The 8,372-nt window shown below is 31.6% G+C and overlaps 1 long non-coding RNA gene across 1 annotated transcript; it reads right to left on the bottom strand.

Annotated features, from left to right (window-relative positions):
- Positions 1–2,267: 2,267 nt before the first annotated feature.
- LOC102663017 (uncharacterized) lies at positions 2,268–4,871 on the bottom strand. The gene is made up of 3 exons (XR_005888955.1): positions 4,650–4,871; positions 3,454–3,551; positions 2,268–2,728 (listed from the first exon to the last, which is right to left on the bottom strand). It is a non-coding gene; the product is annotated as an uncharacterized lncRNA (long non-coding RNA).
- Between the last annotated feature and the right edge of the window lie 3,501 nt (positions 4,872–8,372).

Raw genomic sequence — 8,372 nt, forward strand, 5'->3', positions numbered from 1 at the left:
TTTTTTTTTTCTTAAATGACCAACTTTTGTTTTGTTGGGATAGCTCCTATTATAATCTTAGGACATATGAAAGATAAGATTGTGAGTACAAGCAATTTGGGTGGGGGACTAGGGGTGGGGAAGTTTAAAGTTGCAATGCTTTAAATACAAGATAAATTATGATTGATGCAATACTCAAAGATCGTCATGTAGCATTACACTCTTTAAAATTCTCTTTTACATCATTGCACTCTAAGTCTACTTGGTTTAGTGTGTGGAAAGGTTGGAATTGGAACATGAAAAGTTAATAAGACCGAGTAAAATAGATTTTCAGAGACTAGGAAAAAGAGATTTCCAACCCTAGTTGTAGCTTAGAATGAGAATGTGTTATAATTATTTTATTATTTTGTTAGAACATGAACTATATTCCTTCGAATTGTCGTTGGATGTACGATAGATGTTATAGTGGTAGAAGCGGTTTGAAAGAGTCTTTTGTCAAGGGGGTTGAAGAGTTTGTAAGAAAAGCTAGTCAACAAGATTGTTATCACAATGATAGGGGATCAAATGTCTTGTGTTAAATGCAATTGTACTAGGATTTTGGAGGATAGAGTTGTTAAGGTTCACCTTTACAAAAATGGGTTCAAGCCTAATTATTGGATTTGGACTAATCATGGCAAAGACATACGTTGCACGTTGATTTAAATGAGGGCAACAGTTACATGGATGCTTCAAAGTAGTGCAAAATATATGGGTCAACGTGAACAATTTATGTTAATGCGAGATGGTGTGTGTTGCTCTCAGGAAACCTGAGACACTTGAAGTTCCAAACTCAAATAATACATAAGAACATCCAAATGAAGATACTAAACAATTTTACAATTTATTGGTGAAGGCAAATAAGTCATTGTACGAAGGAGCATTGGACTCAATTATCAATATCCGCGAGGCTTTTAGCTTGCAAGTCCAATTGGAATGTTCCCAATCAATGCTTAGAGTTTATTTTAAAAATGCTTTTAGATGTAACACATGTAAAAGATCATTTGCCAAAAAAGAAATTATGATGTGAAGAGGTCAGTATTGAAGTTGGGATTATAGGCTAAGAGGATTGACTGTTGTGTGGATGGCTGCATGTTGTATTATAACAATGATGGAGCATTAGCTGAATGCAAATTTTGTGACAAGCTTAGGTATCGTGCCAAGACTCTTGGAACAAGCAATAGAAAACCAGCTCTAGTTAAGGCGATGTTCTATTTGCCTATAATACCAAGGTTGCAGAGAATGTTTGAATCAATGCAAATTGCAAGCCAAATGACATGACACTATGAGAAAAGAAAATCTTCGAGTATGTTACACCATCCCTCTGATGGTGAAGCCTAGAAGCACTTTGATCAGGTACATACAGATTTTGTTATTGATCCGTGAAATGTGCGACTCAGTTTATGCATAAATGGATTTAACCCATATATTCAAGCATACACTTCACTTTACTCTTGTTGGCCAATCATTCTTACCCTATACAATCTCCCTCTAGAAATGTGTATGACTAAACCTTATATGTTTTTGAGCTGTGTCGTACCAAGCCCATTTAATCCAATGGTTGGTATTGATATTTTTTTACAACCTTTGATTGATGATCTAAAGAAGTTGTGGAGTGATGTTCACTTACGATGTTTCAAGAAAGCAAAATTTCATGATGAAGGAAACTTTGATGTAAACTATTAATGATTTTCTTACTTATGGGATGTTGTCTGGTTTTGAACCGTCTTTGAAGCCAACATCGTCGAAAATCAAAACTTTCGATGACGGTTTCATAAAAAACCATCTTAGAAAAAGGTATCATTCTAATATGGTTCTAAACTAAAAACCGTCTTAGAATAGAACTCTTCTAAGACGGTTTTTACTTCAGAATCGTCTTAGAAATGTACCCTGTTAAGACGGTTTTATTACTAAGAATTGTCTTAGAAGGATACCATTCTAAGTTGATTTTTAGCTTAAAATTGTCTTAGAATAGTATCCTTTCTAAGATGATTTATTTTTTAGTATAATCATGTATTTGATTGTTTTTCAATAAAATAAATATAAAACAAAATAAAATTAAGTATTTGAATTTAGCATATATTTTATACAATGAATGCACAGAAAAAGGAGTTGTTTGAGAATAAAAAATTAGACTATACATATAAAAATACTCAAAACATTAAAAATACCTAAAATTAAAGACAATTCATATTTCATAATTATTAACAACAACTTTAGAACATAACCACACAATAGTAGATAAAATACGATCAAAACATGGAGTACATAGTTATAAGAAAGTAGCATTGGTTTGCCAAAAAAAGAGTGGGATATATCCAAAAGAAGCAATAGATCTATATAGCACAAATTGTAAAAACACTTGTACAATCAATCCATCAATCATAGACCAAACACCTACAACACCATTTTTCAGCAAATATTAGGAATGTACGTAAACTTCAAAACAATTACCATGGTTGAATCCTACATGATAAGATCTTGGAAAAGTCACAACAAATTCACTAGGATGTTGAGTTAACCTAGAAAGGAAAAACAACACATACATCGTATCCCATTTCAGGAACATATTTTAGGCACACATCCACATTTGGTACAAGAGGGCTCTCTATTCCAAGCTTCATGTTTCAGATTCCTCCACATCCAACATCGCATGTAAAATAAAGTTAGCTCACTACTCACTCTATATCACACTTCACCGAATCCATTTTCACTGTGTTTTCACATCTCAAAAATGCTATTAGAATCTAATTCAGCCTTGTGCGGTTCATGTATGAAACAAAAATATTATCAAGCCAAAAGCATAGGAAAGATAACAAGTAACATTTTTCAAGGCATAGAGAGAAGTTACAAGCTGAAACTCTTTGATTAAATTCACTACAAAGTCAACAATATGATAATGGAAAACTTCCACAAATAAAAGATGCACCAAAGGCATAGATGATAATACAGAAAATTACACTTGCCTACTATTTTTAATTTTCTCAAAATAGACTTACCATGTTCAAATTACATTTGAATCATTAATCTCCTAAAGGTGGAATCCTTACTTTCCCAGGGAAATATTTTCCCCTCTTAGTTAATTTCTAAAAAATACAAATACCAGAAATTATTTCAGCATTTATGTAATAGATGACAAATATCTAGTACAATTTTCACTATATGTTCATGATACACTCATAGAAACTGGATCAGGATATAACACGAATAGAATACTAAGAAAAGAAAAGAAGAACGAAATTGTGTTATTCCCCAATAATGAATTGAATCATAGAAAGAATAGCTCTGGTTCTTCAATTAAGAAATGCGGAGGTTTATAGCACAATGTTACCCCAAATATCCTTTACTAAAGTAGAATATAATAAGAAAAATTAAGTTAGAAAATAGAAAATAAGCACCATATCACATAGGAAAAAAAATTATATATAGGATACATACCGGAATGGATGCTCAAGTGTATAAAACCGTGGTTTATTGGCCTTAGCAATCACAACATCAAACAGTTTCGTCCAAGAGTCTCTACAATCCAAAGAATCCTAATCAACATTCAACAACAAACTCAAGGAAATTATGTCTAGAAATGAAAAGTGCAAAACAATCATGAACCACTAAAATTACATTTTTTTTATTATGAAATTACATTTAAAACTAACCAAGTAAGGAAATTTCAACCAAACAATTTAATGAGACCTGAGTGTTAGTGTCACTGTTAACTATCCAAGTAATGTGTAATATAGGATAACTCTAACATACAACTACCCCTCCCTTTAAAAAAATGCAGGCCAAGTTTCAACTTTCAAGTAAATTCCATCTTCTCCTTCATGAGAACAAGTGGAAAAGACCCTAAAAGATGATAATTTTACTCCAAAGCACTAAATGATTACAAGTAAAATAATTGAAATTAGGTCTTAGAGAGAAACCAGACTATAGAGGTAATGACATAATGGACTAGTAGACAACTTATGTATGTGGCCTTCATAACAGCTACTTATCAAACATAATTTGTTTTACACATTTTCCCCTGATATAAGAATTGTTAAAACTTAAAATAAAGAGCAAAAGATATAATTAGGATATAGGATTCTTCTCAACAAACAGAAGAACCTGCACTTGTATATCTGCTAAGACATGTGTGCACTATCCTAAGGTTTGTGGATACATATGTCTTGCAATAAAGAATAAGACCATGACTTCCCAATTCTCCAGAATTTTCTGATAAAGTTAGATATTCATCTTTACAAGTCACTAAAATGAAATAGTGCATGTAATTTGCAAGAGAACTGAAAATTATGTACAGTCGGTCTCCATTCTAGACTCTTTCCTTCATCATCTAAATATAAATTACAATCATCAATTCATCATATTATCATAACTGACTGCATTCATCATTCCACCTATACTCTTTGAAGAATAGTTGCAACAAGATGAAAGAAAAGAACACATAAGTATTTTAGAGTTGGAGCTCCGAAGCTGTTGAATAATTGAACCAAATATGATTTCCATGCCATGTAGAAATAAATTGGAAATACCATATTCCAAATTAAGAAAAAAAATAATAAACTTCAACTGGCAGTGAAGTCTTAATAAAAAAAATTCCATAATACATACAATATGATTTCCTGTTAATCAAATACCTCCAACATAAAACGCAACCCTCCATCCACAATGAGAATTTGTCAACAGGAAATGCTTCTTCCCCCGCTCCCTTAGCATGTTAAGATAACGTAATATGTTTCCCTGAAATATTTGCCCACAAATGAATAAGTGCAAACTCTCAATCAGAGAATAAAATAATTCAATCTATTGGACCACATGAAATAGATTGAAGAAACAATGTCTAGTCCCATTAAGGGTGCATTTGGATAAACTTTTGGAAAAGGTACTCTTATTAGCTTATTAGAAAAGCAACAAAGCACTAAAACTTCTTTTGGGGGGCTTTTGCTTTTTTTTTTTTTTTCAAAAAAGTTGTCTAATCATTATAAAAAAAATTAAACATTTTTTAATTAAAAATATATTTTTTTAAAAATAACACCAAAAAACTTGTGCCCTTAAAGGAACAATTTTTTTTTCTTACAAGATAGTAATAACAGAGATGTAACTTTGCCCCACATCCTATGTATATTTCTAATGAGTGGGCTCAAACACAGAAAGATACTGCAGCATGGCCTTCTGGATATACCTTGAAGGCAATATGGGCAATATGTGGATGGCAGTCAATTAATTGTGTAACTTTATGACATGCATACCCAGGATAGCAATAATCTTCTTTGACATATGAAGAGTACAAGAAGCACTGCATAAATAACTGAGGCAAAGCTTCAACATTGCACATCACAAAGGCAGAAGTTATTATTGAATGACAGGACAACAAGGAACGAACCTCACTAAAGCAGAAGAAATCCGTCAAACCAACAAGTGATCCAGCATGATCATGACCAATATGCCGCGTGCCATATATGTCACGTATTTCTATTAGGCTTAGCTGTATACAAAAGAAAGAAATTGTTGTATAGACCGAGTTCTTTTTTTATTATTCATACAAATTGAATTAACATACTATGAAATTTACAATGATTGAGTTAGACTCTGTTATAATTTATATAAACCAAGGGAAATGAAAGATAAAAAATATATATTTATAATATAACCAATATTTTAGCCGGGATCAGTATTTATTATGTACCTACAATTATTTTTTATAATAAATGAATAAAATTTAATATATAATTATATTTATATTGATAATAAATAATTTAAATTATGATATAAAATTATTTTTAAATTAGAAGGAATAAACAATGAAATATGAAAAATAAGGAAGTTTGATATAATTAAGAAAAATATTTTATAATTAATTATAAAACAATGTGTAAAATACATCTTTCAATAAAGAAAAAGAAAGATTAATAAGAATTTGTAATTAATTAAGAAAATCTAAAAAAATGAAAACTTCACTTTTCAAATTAAGAACTTTTATTTCATAAAAAAAATTATATTTTATATTTTATGATTTATGATTTATAATATAAAATAAAATTACATACTAAAAAGTGAGGCCATGCCTACGTACTAAAACAAAATTTAGGTTATAAATTCTACATACAGCCCTTCATGCATGGATATGATAAACAGAAAATTAAGAGGAGAATATCAAATTATAAGCATTGGAAAATCATATTTTATGACAAGAAAATCACAAAGTCTTACTTTAGCATATTTTATGACACCAAGTGAATAAGATCCAGAATGAACAACATCTTGAAAAATTACACAACACAACCAGATCCAAGGAAAGTAACAGTTACCCAGTGCATGGAGGTCCTTTACTTGCATTTTAACACTTAGTATTGCATGTGGTCATAGACTCTCCTCATGTACAAAAACTCAAAGCTTAAGTATGAAATTGATTGGGAAACCACCTAAGAAAGAACCCAGGAATTAATATATAGATTGGGAAAAACAAAAAAAAAACCCCTGCTTTCCAATTTTCGGTGATTGTCATTCCCATGCCTCATGATGGAAATTTTGTTGGACATGTGGCCTCAGTTATCTTAAGAAGGGGTGAATTAATTTCTCACTAATAAACTTTTAACCCCCTTCTAAATGAAATAGACTCGGAATGCAGAAGAAGCAGCAATCAATTTAATAATGTTCTTTAAACATGCAAGACAAAATTGATTGCAACAAAATAAATGAGATAAGGGAAGAGAGAATGCAAACTCAATTTTATACTGGTTCGGTCACACCCTTGTGCCTACGTCTAGTCCTTAAGCAACCCACTTGAGATTTTCCTTTCTCTTCGTAAAATCCTTTTACAAAGTTTGAACCATACAGGGACAATCCATCTCTTGTGTTCAGGAATCCTTACAACTTAAGAGACCCTCGGTCCCTTAATCAATCTCTTTGATTGAGAAGAAAAAAGAAGAAGAATTCTCTCTTTAAGAGAAAGATAATACAATGAAGTTTCATGAACTCTTAATAGATTTGCAAGTGTTTGCCCAAGAGTTGTTAAGAGAGTATTTGGCAATGAAGTTCTCTTGAAATCTCTCTCATACTTTTTGAAGTCACACACACATATATAGGTCCTTCGTGCCTTTTCAAAATGGTTTGAAGAGATGTGTCTTTTCAAAAAGCTTTTTCTGAAATTCTTCACTGGTAATCGATTACACAGTTATATTTTGAAGGGTCATGACTTTTGAACTTGAATTTCAGGAGTTTCGTTGCTGATAATCGATTACAGACATATGGTAATCGATTACATGTTCAAATTTTAAATTCAAGACCTTTTTCAACAGCTATTTCTCAAACTTCTCTTCTGGTATTCGATTACACTGCCTGGTAATCGATTACCAGAGCCTTGGATGACTTTGAAACCCTTTGTTTTGAGGCAAGACTTGATCTTGAAGAAATCTTGAAGCAAGGTTTTGTTTGTTGAAACAATCTTGTATTAATCTTGAAGTAGTGCTTATCCTTTTGAAGCGGCTTTGTTTGATTCTTCTTTGGCATCACCAAAATCATGTATACATACATTCACAAATTTCAGATTTCACATACCCAATTGCCCCTTGGTGTAATTACCAGAAGTCATGCAAAGCATAACATATTACTAACATTTGAGCATCAAACTTTTCCTTGAATATTACCATGTACTGTGGGAGAAGAAAGTATTGATATAAATTTAATAGTTACAACTTATAGGGATGTGCAATACTATTGAAGCAGGCAAGGAACCAAGTTGAAAACTGAGTTAAATTTGAAGGGGAAAATGATCATACCTATAATTAATTGAAAAACAAAATTATTTCAAGAAAATTTTTAATGTAAAATAGTACAAAATAATGTAGTCAATCATGATTTATCAAATAACTAAACATTGAAGCAAAAATACAGAACAGGCTTACAGTGTTGAAAAAATTGGGGAAGGAAAAGAATTAGTAAACAATTCATATTCAATTACCTTGTAGAATGCACTGTTTCTTAAGAAGTTTTTTAGCAAATGTTGCGTCAAAGGAATCTGCCACCCCAGAGCCAGCCTGGCTGTCAAGTGCCTCAAGAACAAGACATGATTTACTCAAGTTTGCCATTTGAAAGGCCAGCAAGTTTGACACCCCCACCCCACCCACGTTTCAATGCTTTAAACAATGATATAAACATCTTTGAGATATAAATACATGATAAAAAAAATTCACATGCAACTGTGTGTAAACCAGTTAGTGGTGAAAGATTGAGAAAAGGATGGGTAAAAAATAAAGCATTAAGGTCAACTATCCGTATCACTGAAAAAAGGTCTTAGAATGAGTACAGACAAGTAAAATATGTGATGTGTATCCCACCCCCAACTCTCCAAAAATTTCAAA

This window comes from Glycine max, chromosome 16 (genome assembly GCF_000004515.6).
Source record: "Glycine max cultivar Williams 82 chromosome 16, Glycine_max_v4.0, whole genome shotgun sequence".
In the NCBI taxonomy this organism is placed as follows: Eukaryota; Viridiplantae; Streptophyta; class Magnoliopsida; order Fabales; family Fabaceae; genus Glycine; species Glycine max.